The sequence below is a fragment of the Pelobates fuscus genome, chromosome 6, assembly GCF_036172605.1.
Source record: "Pelobates fuscus isolate aPelFus1 chromosome 6, aPelFus1.pri, whole genome shotgun sequence".
NCBI classification, from domain to species: Eukaryota; Metazoa; Chordata; class Amphibia; order Anura; family Pelobatidae; genus Pelobates; species Pelobates fuscus.
The window spans coordinates 275,912,559-275,930,710 of NC_086322.1; the positions used below are offsets into that span (position 1 = coordinate 275,912,559).

The window sequence follows — 18,152 nt, forward strand, 5'->3', positions numbered from 1 at the left end:
ACCCACACTCCGTCACTATTTGCGTTCCACAAGTGGAACGCACAGCTATTTTTCTGACTCATAGTGTCGCGTCATTCATGGCGCGACACGTGCAGGTTCTACTTTTATTTTCAGCAAACTACATTTTGCATACTCTGGACTAGCCCACTATTCATCAGATATTTCCCCAATCATTCCACCTGGACGCAGCGCTACTATACTAGTACCGTTTTGCGTTCCATGTATGGAACGCATACAAAACCACGGTCCTATATTGCCGCGTCACTTCCGGTGTGCACCGTTGAGCACAGGAAGCAAGAAGTTCCGTTCACACCAGGAAGAAATCATCATTTATGAATTACATATATAAACGAATGGTACCAGTACATCATCCACACTTCTGAAGAAGCCTTTTGACAGGTGAAACGCATCAAGTGGATTTTAAAGGACTTTACTCATAATATTTTTTTTATTTATTTGTTAAATAAATTATTTTTTCCATTTACTACATTTGGATTTTACTTCTTACTTCCTGGTTACCATCTTGCTCCTTGGTGGGGACTATACCACCTATGCCATAAAAACTAGAGCAAGTCCTGCTCTGGTAAATGTGAGTACGGAATTTTATTATTTTATTTACTTATTTTATCAGTAAATATTACACTATCTGGACTTCCCTGTCTCTTCACATATCATCTAATCAGAGACGACCAAGATATCTACTACTTTACACATATCCTTAGACGGGGATTGTTCCGTCCATGCGTACTAACAGCTGAGCTCTGAGTTAGCTCTGGGAAATGTGAGTGTAAATTATCTCAAAGTATCCATTCACGCACCCACTGTATTTGATTTACTGCACCATTATCTTTTTATGTTTTATCTTTTGAGGTCAATTGTATAGATACCACCATCATTACCATTGTGTACGTATATTATTTATATACCTCTTTATACTTAGGGCGCGGTTTCCTTTTTCTTTTTTTGTCTAAGCTATATAACGACTTAACATCCTATACAAGACAGAAGAAAAGGGAGTTTCGGCCCATAATGCAAACGTTCCAGTATAATCATCTGATGTATCGTTGGGGTTGCCTAACTAAATTGATGATTACCAGAAATGAATGTTCAAAGATGATATCCACTCCAGAGGAGAGAAGGAAACTGATTAAGGCCTGGAAACTATGCATTCCGACAACACCAGAGCAAAAGTATAGAAGCACTGCTTCAGCAGCACTTACGGAATGGTCCACTGTCCACCGTTCCACCATCCACCCATCTGAGAATTGTTACATCATCATTTTTCTTCTGATCCTAGATCTTATATATTTTTTGGTTTATTTTGGTTTGACTCCATCAATTGCAGGTTCTGTTTCTCCTCTAGTACAGTACGACTTGTCCTTTTTCATTCAGGCTAAGAGTACCTTACCATGAACAATATTGAAGAGTTTTCTTTTTTTTATAGTTAAACCATATACCCAATGCAATAGCTGCTGCTACTCAACGTTTTCTTCTGACCAGTTCTCCCCTATACTATAACAATTGTAAATTGAGTGTTACCTTTCTCTAGAATGTTAATGGGTTTCATCTGCCTACCAACAGGATAACCTTTACACCTACTTTCTTTGTTTGACTTTACTACACTCATGTTTTCAAATGTCTTGTTGAGGCTGTGTAAATATGTTTGTTCTTTCTTTCGTTTTGTCATGATCTTATGGCCCTGTGGGACCACGTAATGGACCAAACAAAATATATCTCTTTGAACCCAAGGAAACAGCTGTTGCTCTCCATTCGTTTAGAAACAGCATCAAAAATATTATAAGAAATTGAGGTTATGTCCATCATCTGTAAGGAGGAAAGCTTAAAACTGGCAACAGCTAAAAACACAGTCCCTCTATGCGAGAAAACATCCTATCAAAATCTTCCCTAGAACAAGCTTATTTGCCTTCCAAGAAATCCAAAAGGCAATTAGGATAACATCCAAGTATTGACTCATGTTGACTCATGTTCTGTTGTGAGTGACCATAACTCAGCATCTACAAAAACAGTGAATATTAACACCAGTATTTATTGAAGGTTAGCCAAGAGGAAACTACTGACCTCTAAGCAGAATATTTTTGGCCACATAAAATTTGTTAAATATCACATTGGTGATTCAGAGATATTTCAAAACAATGTTCTCTTAACAGATGAGTATGATTGGTCTTTATTAGACATATAAAAAGTGGTATGCCAGTCAGCACCAATTTGTTCCTGTTTGCCCCCCTTCTCAAGAGTTTAGTCCTGTGCCTCTTTTTTGTCGCTCTCAATAGTAGTGCTGTCAAGGTAAAAAAAGAAGTGCACTTACCTTGACAGCACCACTATTGTGAACAACAAAAAAGAGGCACAGGACAAAATATTCCACCCCAATCAGAAAGGCAGATTTTCGGAACAACGTTTTCCTTTTTTTCTTTAATTAAAGGGATACTATAGTGCCAGGAATACTATCACTACCTCTGCCTTCCCCCCTCCCTTGTGCCCTACCCCCCACTGTAAATAAAGGGTTAAAACCCCATATTTACTTACCTTATCCCAGCACCAATAATCCTCGGCACTGGGTCGACACTCTGCTCCCTCTGACGTCTTGCGACGAGCGGACGCTAATTAGACCTCCTCATAGGAAAGCATTGAATCAATGTTTTCCTATGGGGAAAAAATTTGATACTGGAGGTCCTAATTCAGAGCGTTAGGACATCCAGCATCAGATACCCGAACAAAGGTCCGTTCCAAACCAGGAAGCCATTTAGCGTCTGTCTTAGTGCTGCAATGTAAACATTGCAGTTTCTCTGTAATGTAAACATTGCAATTTCTCTAAGGGCAATAGGGTCACAGCACCCAGACCACTTGAAGTAGCTGAAGTGGTCTGGGTGCCTACGGTGTCCCTTTAATAAAAATCTGGAAGAGGTATAAAAGTGGTGGAAAGACAAATTATGCCGTTTGTTGCCTTACAAAAAAGACAGATGAAAAAGTCACCAATATAATAGTTTTATACATAAGAAAATGGTGCATTTACAGAAAACTTGCTCAAAAGTGACAAAATTGAAAAGGACCTTGACGTCACATGAAAACCAAACATTATTTTGTCATTGTGGAAGACATTCGTTAGACATCATGTAGAACAGTAACCAATTAAAAACTGAACAGAGAACAAAGGAAAGTTTGGGGAAAAAAATGAAATTAATATATTGCTACAAATTTAAAGAATTCGTCAGCAATGTGGATTTATTTACTGTGGGGAAAACAGTACTGGGAATAAGAAACTACTACTGTTTACAATTTTAATCAAAGTCAGCATAACGCTCTCTCACTGAAACATATCATCCCACAGTTAAAGCAATTAAGAAGAGATCGAAATTGAGAGCAGAGAATTAATGGACTCAGTTTAAATAGAAGTAGTGAGGGTAGAAACGTTCTACAGTGAACACACTTGGGAGGTTGTAACTGTATATATAGTGGTTGCTTTTATGTACAATAGTTAATATTGCTAAAAATGTAGAATATACAAGTTGCAGTACCTCATTTAAGAAAGGAAATAAGGAACCCCGAAATAAAGTTGATGGGCTAGGTTTTTACGGAACACTTGTAAAGGAATTCAAGACTTTCCTGAACCCTTCAGGACCCCTTGCAGAGTATCCATGTTTCCCAGTGGAAATTTTCGAGTTTCACTTGTTTTGTGCTCAAAACATTTGCATGACTTACAGAGTACCAGAACGTGTTACTGTAACTGTTAAAAGACCTCAAGAGGCACTCTTTGCAATGGCGATAAAGTAGAGTCCCTCAGAGGACACATCCCAAAAAGAAGTGGCCGATGTGAATATATACTGCTCTAAAAATGTCATCGTATCCAGTCTGCCTATTAAGCTATGAGTAAGCAACATAGTTAGACTATTACCAGTCACATGGGATTTTATCAACACTTTGCAAGCAAGTTCAAAAATATATTTATTACTCTAAATAAAAGCCAGCAGTGTATAAATGCGGGGCCCTTACAGACGCAATGTCTAGATGCTGTAATGCTATTTTTAACAATTTTTTTTTTTTTACTAAGTGAGAAAAGTAAATGGAGTTTAAGTTCCAGCTGGTAGTCTTATATGATCACGAAATGGTTACACTCAAACGGAAAGGTAATTAATGTGTACGTGCCACAATACAGGGCACTTTATATCTAATGAAAGAAAATAAAAATCCATTTACACATTGCACTAGAAGAAATATTAGCAAACTTACAGATGTTTTGAAAAAAAACACAATTTAGAAAAAATATTTAAAAATGATGGCCGTTCCATCATCTATCAATCATCTGCCCAAATGTCTATTTCTGAATGTACCCGTAGTTTATCGTTATTTGCTGATATTGCAACAAAGCACAGGAGAATCCTTCTACAGGTAAACAATATTTTATATCTTAATGTAACAGATCACCTGGCACCCCGACTGGATACCTCCGTTGAAGGATGTTCCTAGCGCTTTCTGCGGGCTCCAAGCACTCCAGCCGACACCATAACCACCGTAGACTCCTTCAGAGAGCAAGACAGGAACAAACTCTTACAAGAGCTCAGTGATTATAGCAAGGGAATATGCAGAGCATAGCAATCCCTTGTAGTGATATAGCAATTCCGCCAATAAGAGACAGGACTCTAGATTGAGGGTGAAGAAGAACTGACTGTACTGGCACATACATGATTTTTAAGAACAACCAATCAACACATTACAACACAGCTAACACTCTCATTCATTACATCAGAAATCCTCCCCTCTGCCTGTGATACAATTATCTCAACACAATAGACTAACTTAATTATCACAGGCAGGAAAATACAGTATTATAAAACATATCACAGGGACCCCAAAACATGCAAAAACCCCAATAACCCGGGTGATCTGGGTGAACCACATATCCAAAATTCACCCAGATCCGTTCAGTAGTTTGGAAGATACGGTTTAATGCAGATTCCGCAATACATATGCAGGCTATATGAAAAATAATTACTATTAAATGTGTCCCCTGTTCTGAAGTTTAAAACTACTTAACGATGTCTTTGTGCACCAAATACCAGCGAGATGGCACCGTGTAGAAAAGTCAAAACAGTGTCTGTCAGTTAAAATAGCCGCCATCCATTGTTCTCACCATGTGCTTCATCCATTGTTCTCACAATGTGCCTCTGATTAGAGATGTCCCGAACAGTTCACCGGGAACTATTTGCCAGCGAACATAGCTTGTTTGCGGTCGCCGCGGCGGGCGAACATATGCGATGTTCGGTCCGCCCCCTATTCGTCATCATTGAGTAAACTTTGACCCTGTACCTCACAGTCAGCAGACACATTCCAGCCAATCAGCAGCAGACCCTCCCTCCCAGACCCTCCCACCTCCATGACGAATAGAGGGCGGACCGAACATCGCATATGTTCGCCCGCCGCGGCGACCACGAACAAGCTATGTTCGCTGGCAAACAGTTCCCGGCAAACTGTTCGGGACATCTCTACCTCTGATACATGAAATGGTGGCCACCCAGTAACTCCACAGTTTGTCTGGTAGTCTATCCAGCCGAACCAACAGATGAAACACATGGGGAACGGTGCAACAAACAAAGGGAATCATAAAAATATGGACAATAGTCATATTTGTGCACAATCTCCAGTTTTGTCCCAGGGCACAAATAGTGTTTTCAGATGCCATATATCCCAGGACCATTGTCAGAAGGTAGGAGGCTGGCAAGCAGCCCCCTCCAAGAACACGTGGCAAGGTCTGTTCCGCCAAGGTCTGTAATGATAAAAATACGGTAGTTCATTTAAAAAAAATGGAGGCATTAGATAACTGGGACCCATGCATTCAGCTGGATAACATTCAGAAATCTAAAGCATTTTTAAATTGTGTACCAGCAAAATACATAAACAGAGTGCCCTAGCACCCGCCCCTATTGTAACTAATCAAACTGTTTTAGAATAGTTTGAATTCTTACCGGTGGTCCGCCGAGCCCGACCCCCCACCCCTTCTACTTTCATTAGCTCTCCTGAGCTAAACCTTGCAGTAAAGGGCTATTGTAGCTCATTAGCTGAGAATGTCAGCTGATCACTCTCAGTCAAAGAGTTAAGCCATGTACTGCAGGGTTTAGAACAGAGAACCGGGAATTCTCTGTCTAAAGTAGTAAAGGCTGGGAGTGGTCCCTGGCAGACCTCATTTAAGAAGTCAAACTATTCTAAAACTACTTTCAATGGGGTGTGCTAGGACACTCATGGCACCAAACGAACTACAGTGGGCTGTAGTGGTTATGGTGCTTGGAGAGTTTTAACACATCTGCTGAAATTTCTGTTCTTGTGACCACAAACACACTAACTAAAGCATTCTAGGTTGCACAAGGATTTATTGCACACAGTCAGAAATTAAAGGTACAGATATCTGTTTTCCGGTAAAACCATAGATGCAGGTAGAAAACGTGTACATTTTGATTAATAAATAGAGGGCATAGTAAGAGATATTTCCAGAAACTATGGAGCAATGGCAGAGTAAATGTTATTTTTCTCATAGAAATACAAAACGGAAACATTTGCCATAAACTTGTTCAATGCAATCTCCCTACTATTCAAACACCCGTTAAATGGGAGATACTAACATTGCAGCGTGGTGGGTGAGTACAGAAAAATCCCTGCTAGGGAGAATGCTCCCCGACTTCACAAAGATGAGCCATTGTTATATAATTATGACGTAGTGAGCAATGAGGATGTTAGATTGATTAATCCTAAAGGGACATTCGTAGCAGCAGAACTAATAAAGTTTAATGTACTGGTTTTGGCATAAAAAGACTCTCCCCAGGGGGGCAGAGCCTGGATGCAGAGCGTATAAGACGTGCATTGCCTGAGCTCCACTGACCGGAACTGATAAATGACAATTAACACTGGCTGCTTGCTAATCCGGACTGATACCGGCAACTACCCAGGTCAGGGGAGGACGGTGCATCCAGGGATATCAAATTTCGTCTATTTCGTTACCAGAACTCCTACATTAAGGCTCGTTCCCATCACAAGCGTGAGCAGAGGAGAGACGGCCGCTCTCCGAGTCCTTCACCCGACAGAGTGAAACTTATACCAGGCTGCCCCCCCGGACCGGTGGGGGTAATCCCAGTCTCCCCCTGACATACTCCTCCTAACTCTGGCGGCTACAAGCAGCTACCCTGATATGAGATTGAGTTGCTGCTAGCACTCCTAAAATGGTGGCTACTCCTACTCTACAAATGCCTGGCAAGACACAAATTGCGATAACCGTCCAAGACACATTTGATCATCTACTCCATGATGTTGACATGCTCTTTGCAAGCTTTTGGGCAAAATTGGAGGCCCGTTGTACGGAGAAACTGCGCCAGAACCAGGAGGAAGAGCACAGTAGAGATCAGCGGGAGGTGAGTGGGTCCACTCTGGGCGCCACCCCTCGTCAAGCACCTGGAACTCCTCCATTAGGCCCACCTGGGCTAAAGACCTCCGGGGATATAATACCCCAGCATCTACCACGGAGGCTGAAGAACCACCACCGCTGGCGGCGACATACCACCAGGACCTTTTGTCATCCCTTTATTGGGAAAGACTTGGCCTCGTGTCAGAGAACCCGAGTTTGTGGCCCTGCGATGCCAGTCTTTTACAAAGCCCGGGGCTATAACCTGCAACAGGTGGATTTTATGGCTCTTTAGTCATAGCTAACTATTAAATTACTATCCACCATGTAACTGTGACTTTAACTGCACGTCAAGCTCTCTACCTATACCTGCTACCATTGTTCTGCCGTAAACTATTCCCTGTGTCTAGTATGTTACATATCATAAAGAGTGCAGTGTCTATCTTATGACTTTTTTAAGCTACACTGCTGACGTTCATTCTCGTAATAATGTGCTAAAATGTCTTTCACAGCCTGTATGCCTGCAAAAAGTATCAGTATAAAATGTGCTGTATTATCGACCGCCCTTTATTGTTTAACTATGTATACTAATTCTCTTGCCACTGCTGTTGGGGCAGCGCAAAACTGTTTGTTCCTCTGAAGCACAAAAAAAAAAAAACTATCCATGAGGTCTGACAAATGTAAACACTGCCTTTTCTATGAAGACGCTAAACGCTCCCCATAGAGATGCTGGTGTAACACATCTTTATGAAGAAATGTTGACGGGCGCAAAGTGGTGATTGCCACGCATGTTCAGCAGGCTTTCCATGCTTCTCTACGGTGAAGTAACTGCACCTTGTAGTGGTTATGGTGCTAGGGGTGCCCTTATGCTACCTTGTTGCAAATAGTCAAACCATTTTAGAAAAGTTTTAACTCTTACTTGGTGACGACCACTACTTCTGCCACAGAGATCTTTTGTTTAATTATAATCTATTAATTTAAAAAAAAGGCATAAGACCGCACAATTTTTTTAACCAAATTTGTACAGCAGTGTTTTTGAAGGTAATATTGAATGCATCTAGCCGGTGTTTGGTTAGTTTATTAAATATATTAACAGCAGGTATTACTAGTGACAGAAGAAACAAGAAACAAGAAAGTATATATATATTCTCTGTTGCCAAGTAGCAAAGATGGTTACTAACATCCTCGCCATCTAACAAGACATATATACTGACTTTTATATTTAGTTTTAAGTTTGAATTCCCTCAGAAAAAATGTTATCAGACATTGTGAAAAACAAACATTTTCATTATGTATTGAAGCGTTGCAATAGAAGGAATGTTGGATTCTAGCAATATAATTTTTATTTTGTATTAAAGTGGAACTATCACTCTCCAGGATTAGTATTATGAGTACTAATCCCCTATATTCAACAAATACCTATTTTGAGGTGTTAAACAAAATCCACACTTTTTTTTATCCTGCAGTAACCTCCATCTTAGTTCCTTGTCAATCACTGTTATGACCTCCATCCTTTGCTCCCGTGTCTGGAATAAACTTGTGTGTAGGTAGTGGGTACCGTGTAGTGTGACACCAAAATCCCCCATTCAACCTTCCTCTTTACAATAAAAACTCGAGACATATTTGTGGTATAAAATAGTCCACAGCTTTATTTACACTTGAACAAATATCATTAACCATAACTTTACATATTAACATAATATAATATTTAACTTAACTAGTCCTTGCCAATTCGCCCACTGATAATCCCAAATCCTCCTGGGGCCTGTCCTCCCCCCTCGTCCTAACCACAAACTGGCCTCCAACTTGGCCTTACCATACCTCAATGCCAACCACTAGCCGGCCTTTGGCTCAGTGAGCACGTCAGTTTATCCAAACCATGTACCAGAGGTTAGGGGAGGGATCATGTGCTCCTGATACCTCCCAATTGGCAAGGACCTTCCTGCCACTAACCCCGCTGCTTTATGCCTAAATCAGCGGGATCCACCTCCCACCAGCACCATGGCCTGTTCCAGAACATCTTGCAGCGCGAGGTTGAACAGATCAAAGCCCACATCAGTAAGATGCACATCAAAAATGCGGTGATGCACCGCAAGACCCCCAATCCGCAATACAAACTGAGAAATGTGCTTGTTCAGTTTGATCCTGTAGTGCTCTATAGTCCTCTGGTCGCAGGCACACTTACAGTAATTGCATGCAACCACCTCCGAACACACCATGTAGACTTTCAGAAATAAGACTAGCCAGCGCAAGATCCCGTTTGATCATGTCCCTCAAACCCCACACTGGACAAGTGCCCAAATCATTACCCCTCCGGTGTATTACCAACACTTCCGGAACACCCAGCAGCTCTGATAGTTGAACCAAGTCTGGAAGTAGCTGTACCCAGCGCATCTCCCGAGTCCCAAACCACCGGACCTGCGCCACCACAGGAGAGAGGCAGAGATGATTTCCACCAGGGCGAACCCCCGCCCGATGATGGGCCAAATATATAGTGTCCGATTAGCCAGACCCCGCGGAGAAAACATAGGAGAAAAAGCAATCAGCCCGGATGGGCGCACATAGGACCTGAACCGTCTAGATTCCCACCTACCAATCCTATGAATAGCCTTCTCCGAAAAGCCCAAGCGAGATGCCTCAGTCGCTGTCCCAATGCGGACCTCCAAATTCCTTCCCCGCAATGGCCAGTGAATCCAAAGCAAAATGAAAGACCCGGATGAATTGGAACCTGGATTAAAAAAAAAACATCTGCATGAATCAGGAATGGGCCTGGTGCCCGCGAGCGAACGGCACAGTAGCGCCGGTAACATACAACCAGACATGCTATGGACCCGGGAATCCCGTGAAGTGAAACCCAAGTCCCCCGGCTGAAAACGTAACAGCCCTTCCGTGCAGGAAACGTTCCGAAACCAAATACCCCCGAAACCCGCTTACTAGGACAAACCAGGACCCCACCTGCAAGGCACCAAAATATGCGAAGGTAAATGCAACATTAAATAATAAAGCCTCACAGTCAGAAAAACAACCTGCGGCAGAACCGACAAAATCCCGATACCGGCTGACGAGCATCAGCCATCCTAGGCCCCTTCCTCCAACCCCGCATAGCCAAGATGACCATGTAGTCCTTCGTGACATCTGGCACCCGGGTTAACTTGAACCAAAAGCTCTAGCCAGATAACTTTGCTGAGACCGCCGATGGCGAACACACCGATGCTTCCCAAAACCAGGCGCAGGAGGCCCTGAAGATGATAGTCTTCCGAGTGAAAACCTCCAAACGCTTGTTCAAAGGTCAACCACTCCCCCCATGCCTTACTGTAGCGTGTCCAGGTAGCATCCGAGACCGAGGACCAGATCCATGCCCTCACTCGTTCAGGCCAAGCTACCACAGTTCCATCTGGCACAGGCAATCTTCTGTGTCCACCGAAGGCGCAGCTGCCCTGAACTCCTGCCACTGTGAATGAGAAAGGGCATCCGCTGTGACATTCTTAACACCCGGCAGAGGTGCACTGCCCTACAAGTGATATTCAAGGTCAGTACTAAACACCTCAAAAGACGCACCATCGGGAGAGATAAGGCCGACAAGCTGTTAATGGCCAACACTACCCCCAGGTTGTCACAATTGAATCCTACCCGCCGATCCTGAAGAAAAGACCCCCAAAGATACACTGCCATCACTATCGTGAAAAACCTCCAGGAACGCCAAATTCTTTGTCAGCCGGCCATGTGCCAAGAACCAGGTCAGGAGTCGGCACACCAATATAGCCCCAAAGCCCACTGAACCTGCCGCATCGGTGAACAGATGGAGCTCTGAATTAGGCACCTCCGGCGCTTGCCAGTAGGATCTTCCATTGTAATGCTTGAGAAATGTGCTCCACACAGCCAAGTCATCCCTGAGAGGCCTAGTGATACGCACAAAGTGATATGGTTTGAGCACACCCGACGTTGCAGCCGCAAGATGCCTATTGACTACCCTGCCCATTGGCATTATCATACAGGCAAAATTGTATTTGCCCAAGAGCAACTGCAGCCGCAGCAGCGTGATATTCCGGAGACCGCTCGCAGCCTCAGCCGCTGCCCGCATGTTCCCCACCTTGTCAGCCGGCAATCGGCATTTCCCTACAACTGAGTCAATCCCGATCCCGAGAAAGCTCAAGCAAGTGGTAGGGCCCACTATCTTGTCCAGGGCAAGGGGAACCACGAAGGAACTAGTAATGTCTGCGACCGACTGAAGCAACTGCGAGCACACCGGAGACTGAGCAGGGCCAACACATAGGAAATCATCTAGGTAGTGAAGGATAGAGTCACGAGCTGACTCCACTCTAACCACCCAGTCAAAAAATGAGCTAAAACACTCAAAATAAAAATATGAAATTGAGCACCCCATCGGGAGGCTCAAGTCCACATAATACTGGCTGACGATTATACAACCCAGCAGGTGATGACATTCCGGGTACACCGGGAGGAGGAAAAAAGCTGACTCAATAACTGTCTTTGCCATCAGCGCACTCGGACCCGCCGCCTGCACCAAAAGCACCGCAGCATCAAACGAAGCGTGGGAAACTCAGCATAATTCCACCGCAATGTCATCATTTACTATCACTCTCCAGGATTGGTATTATGAATGCAAATCCCCTATATTCAACAAATACCTATTTTGAGGTATTAAACAAAATCCACACTTTTTTTTATCATGCAGTAACCTCCACCTTAGTTCATTGTCAATCATTGTTATGACCTCTGTCCTTTGCTTCCGTGTCTGGAATAAACCTGATTGCTGATGTAATTCAAATGCTAAATCTCTATTATAAATGTAAAAGAAACATGAAAATCACAGTGAATAGTGAAAAAAAGTGAATAGTGGTTATAGGTGATTTTAAATCTTTTATTGTATAGAGAAGTTCACAGGCGCACTCATTATAATTATAAACATAAAAAACACTAATTAACCAACACAAACACCCAGGTGGGTGTTGTGCCAGGAAAAAGAAGTACAACCCTGTAAAAATGTACTAATAAATAAAAAAATTATTTACAACATTATTTATTTATAAAGCTAAAAATCATAGCCTCCTTACTAATAGGTACTCAAGGTAGGTAGGTACTGTAGCCTATAGCCAAATATAAGGCAACAATCAGGGATAGAACAGGAAGGAAAATTGCAATGGAGGTATATAACCTGCACTAGATGAGGTTAGTAGAATGTCATGAGAACCCTATACTATGTATCAGGCAGGCATAAAGCTCTCCATCCATATATAATACACCAGTAAGGGATCCAGAGACCTCTCTACCTACTCCCCCATTCTAAAAAATTAATGCTACCTTAAATCAATCCCTGTTACCTCGGCATAGCATAAAACTAATGCCTACCAACACCACTAATCCTTTAGTAGAGCTAAATACACAAAAAAGTGCTAACACCCACAACCCAAGTGCATGGTGAAAACAATAAAATAAAAAAGGAGAACGCCCGACGCGCGTTTCGGCGTATCAAGACGCCGTCGTCAGGGGCAAAAGCAAGCAAACTAGTCACATCTCCAACTTCCTTAAATACCCAATATGTAAGTAGCCATATTGGTATCAGCTGATTCCCATAGCGGTTCCTCACATACCGTTGGACCTGGGTGTTTCTGTTGGTGAATTAGTGTTTTTTATGTTTACAATTATCATTAGGGTTACCCCCTGTTTATCCTTGGGGGGACATCCGCTCTTCTTAGCCCAAGTTTGGGGCCGAAGGGCAGTGCCCAACTGGACCTGGAGTCAACCTTTAGACACTCATTATAATTAGAATACAGCACTTCAGCTATCCATCAAACTGCCTTTGAAATAGAAATAGTAACAGGATTTTTCATTCTTGAGTAACTGTTGAAGGCAGTATGTATTTATAAGCAGACCAACAAAAGAGGAAAGGCTGATGGACGTTTTTCTATTACGACCTTACTGTATTACTATGCAGCTATGTTACTAGTACTACATATAATGATTCAAGGCTGCTCTTTGAACTAGTTTTGTTGTATCCTGTCTGGCATATTCTTGCATGAAACACGTTTCTGGCTAGGGAGCTCTATGTAGATTTTTGTTATATTGTTTTTCTCCAGTTCCCTGTGATGAGCTACCAAATTCATGTCCATGTAATTTTGCTATGTGTTACAAAACACAACACAACTCCCACAAACACAAGCTTACCTTTCTAGTCTACCTCTCGACTGGACCAAGAAAATCCTTACCCTTAACAGACCGAAATTAAATTTCACCGCTTAATGTTTTTTATTTGTCGTTTTACCACGTTAATAAGGCTGAATGACAGCTTGCATTTGTAAATTTGTATAACTGCTCTCAGACCCGATATTTTGTGCCTAAAACAGTGTGCTAATTAACAAAGTGTATTGAGAAAACCCACACCTCTGTCTTACACCCTTACATAGCATACTGGGTACAACGGTACCTTTCTTATAAAAAACATATTGGGTACACCAACAATTCTCCCATATACATTAGTATATTGTATATACCAACACCCTCGCATACACAATACATTGGTTAAACCCACACATGTGTCTTACACCACATAGGATATATACAATCTGCATCGCTTCATTGCATAGCATACTGGGTACAACTGCACCTTTCTTATAAAAAACATATTGGGTATACCAACAATTATCCCATGTACAGTATATTGGGTATACCAACATCCTCCTATACACAGTACATATACAGCTCTATTTCTTATTAGGAAGAACAGATTCCTGTCCTCTAAGTCAGTGGTCCCCAACCCATTCCCCATGGACCACCAAAAGTCCAGGTTTTGTTAGTATCTCCATTTGAATAAAAAAAGGGAAATACATAAATCCTGGACTGGATGGTCCATGAGGACTGGGTTGAGGACCACTGTTCTAAGGGACAGGTAAGTACCAGGAGCCTTAATCAGTGTCTTAAGTTGCCCAATCAGCCTAATGTGCTTGGTGGCAGTACTACAGAAACAGCTATAGAGGGTGTAAAACTCAGTGCTGTTCCAGGTCCTCCAGTGTCTGTGTGTGAGGCTGGACAGGAAGTGGAAGGGATCACTTCCCATCTGCCCTCTCACACAGAAAATGCTTTGCAGGAGGAGCACAGACCACATTGAAGCCCATGGAACAGCGGAGTCAGGGGAGTGGGCCTTGACAGAGCCAGAGAGTAGGCAGGGGAGTTACTAGTTAAAGGGGTGTGTTTAGCTGGAAAAGGGGTTGGAAGAATAGGGGGTATATTAAGCAGCCATTTTAGAGTAGGGGACATTTTAACAGAACCCTCACTTACCTGTTAATTGTCCCTCCCACCCTCCCTGTAGTCTAAGAGTTCCCGTTTTGTCACAGCGGCGGGATAGGGCTTGGGTAATTGGAAGGTAGGAGGAGTATCAAGTGGTTAGGCTAAAGTTAGGCTGGATTAGACCGGAGTGTTAAGTGGTTTGTAGGTTCAAGCTCATCGGTGGCTCCGAACCAGGTGGTGTAGGGGGGGTCTCGGTACACCCCTACAGTTAATAAAGTTATGGATATGGGGCCTCTTTGGTAGGCCATGTGTTATGTATTATTTGTTATTTATAATGTTATGTATTGTTATTGGCCGGGGTCATTGCCAGGGGTAATTTATGTACGGTGGGGGATGGGGGTAAATTTATATTATGTGGCAATGACCCCAATTTGTTACCTTGTTTATTATAATAAATAAAGCTGTGGACTTTTATGTTTCCAACAGAAATATGGTGTCTGTAGTTATTGGGGTGTTGGGGTAAATATCGCACCTGCCGAATAACGACTGTGCGCATGTCATGAGTGATGCACACTTTATAACAGCTACTGCAGATCAACAATCAATCATAGAAGGGTGACTGGACTACATATACGGGTTAGTACTTTGCAAATAAACATTGAAACTCCACACGCTCTAAACTCCCCTTTCTCTAACCCCTCCCAAAACATCCTTTCCTTATATCCTAATTTAAGACTAATTTAAGCACTCAAAGCCTAAACCTTTAAAACCCTTTACTTTGATCCTAGGTTTAATTCCTCTTAAAACTAAATGCCCAATGTACCCACCTACTAAATCTAGCCCCACTCTGACTTAAACCCTGTAATCCTAAACACATTTTATCCCACAACTATGAGCTTTGAATAGTCTTAACACAAACCGATTCTCATATTAACCTCATATTAACAGTATCTTCAACTCTGCAAGCATTTACACACTTGCACACCTCCACCATACACACAGGCTCAAACACAAAACATTCTAAGCAGAAATATACACATATGCAGGTTTCAAATATAATATATGCTTTTTAGACTTTTCTATGACTGCAACATCCATTTAATAAAGCCAATAAACTCAATTTATTTGCTGTTTTTGCTATTTTTTTGAAGGTGCGTGGGAAGCAGGGGGCATTCTAAAATTCTGTGCCTATGGGCACCTGACATGTAAACATGACCATGCATATTGAGTGCATCCCCACCTCCACCATACAAAGTATACAGGGTGGACCTAACCCACATCTACACATTATACTGGGTACAACCACACCTTTCCATACACAGTATGGGTCCTGGCTCACTTTCTCAATATACCTCTTCCATACACAGTATAATAGGTGCGTCCACACCTCTACCTTACTTATATTATGTGTATCCACACCTGAAAATTGATTAGTGTACTGGTTAAAAACAACATATAAATTGGTGTACTGGTTAAAAAAACATCTCTATATAACAACTTGTTGGTATACAATATATTGGGTATATTCACACCTCTACCTCTCCCATACACAGTACACTATGTGCACCAATAGCTCCCCCGACATTGTACATTGGGTACACCCCACACCTCTCCCCTATGCAATCTGTACATTAATTACTTTCCTCAATTTACAGTGTATTCAATACATCCATACCTCTCAAATACTTTGTACACTTAGAACTTTCCTATGCACACTAGACTGGTACAGCTATACCATACACATACTAAGTATACTCATATATATTTCTCACACCAGATTGAGTACACGTCAATCACAAACACTATATTGAGTACAGCCAACACTCCTGTAAATAAAACAGTATTTTGTGTACACACAGTCTCCCATATGCGACATTTTAGATAAACCAATACTTCTCAAAAACAGTATATTTGGTATATTCATGCCCCCTCTCAAACACACAGACATTTTTACACACAGAGTATCAGCAATTCACTGATGCCGTGTATACATATCAGAATTTAGTGTACACGTTACTTATCCAGTATGTTGGGCACCATAGAAACACGATTAAGTCAAGCATTTTTATAAATACCATATATTTAATATCCATACAGTATAGCAGAATAAAGTAATCTTTATGTGCAAATGGAATAACAGATGAGAAAAGTAAATAATAAATATTGTATACAGATAAATACATTTAGCAAAATCACTCCTATTGGCATATTTTGACAAGAATACCTTCAACTTCACCCATGTACACATTATTGTATCAGGACACATTATTTTAACATGGTCAGCGTATAGTATGATTCAGGAAACACAATATACCCATACATGTACACCAATGATTTAACATGCAGACTGCATGGAAATAGACAAGTATTTTACACACAGTATAACAGATACATTTTCTCCAGTTATTCACAGCCTTTTCACATATACAATGCATCATACACACATACTTATTACATACACAAAATATATCAGGTATACATCCCCTCTACCTAGTACCCCAAGTATATACATATACTTCATATCTGCCAAGAGAATACTAGGTGCATATACTTCTCACATCTATGCATCACACATATATATAGTTTACATATACACAATACTTCAGGAATAATTGCATGCACATCACATGATATACACATTCCCATTACATATATGGTATATGAGGACACACAACTCTTAGGTATATGCACTATATCAGGAAAACATCTCTCAGTGTATAGGGTAAGCAATCTCTAACACAGAATGGTATATCAAAGCACACATGCCCCTCACATCTATGCATTAAGGCAGGATCCACCAGAATTATATTTACATATACTCTTATTTAATGTACTTGATAGAAAGGTATATTTAGAACTGACATGCAATGCGGAATAAATGCTTTTAATATTAAGAAAGACAAGTATAATTCTCAAATTCAGGGTATGCCACATACCTCAGTCGCAAGAGCCACTCTCCAGCAATAGATCAGAGACTAGGACCATCCCTCACTATGGGTGTCAGTAGATACCCCATGCTCCCCTATAAGTATCCTGCCTCTGCCTCCCCTCTGACTGTGCACTGCGATCTGTCAGCTCAATGTAACGGGTTGCATTGTCTACAGCAGGAGCGTTAAGAATGCATGTCCCCCCCCCCCCCCCCCCCCCAAAAAAAAAACAGGTTCGCTTTCGCCATCTGCTGTTGGTTTTTAGTATTACAAGATATTCTGCTAGTTCGTTTGTATATAGCTGTTCCATTGACAGACAAAAAAAAAAAAAAAAAGAATGCCTATCTTAACCCTTTCAAAACAATGGGCTAAATTCTATTACTAGATTGCATTGTAAATTTCATACCACAGTTACCATAGACAGCAATAGATCTGTTGTAGACAGTGATAAATATAGCTCAGTTAATAAAACACACACACACAAACACACACACTGTCTGTCTGTCTCTGTCTCTCTCTGTCTCTCTCTCTGTGTCTCTCCCTCTCTCACTCACTCACTCAAGACTGACATAATTCTT

General features: G+C 41.6%; 1 protein-coding gene across 1 annotated transcript in view; it reads right to left on the minus strand.

The window, feature by feature from the left end:
* MGAT5B (alpha-1,6-mannosylglycoprotein 6-beta-N-acetylglucosaminyltransferase B) overlaps window positions 1-17,746 on the minus strand; it is a 112,242-nt gene extending 94,496 nt beyond the window's left edge. The window contains exon 1 of the mRNA XM_063459189.1: window positions 17,584-17,746. The gene's annotated coding sequence lies outside the window, so the exon portion shown is untranslated. The remainder of the gene's footprint in view (window positions 1-17,583) is intronic.
* Between the last annotated feature and the right edge of the window lie 406 nt (window positions 17,747-18,152).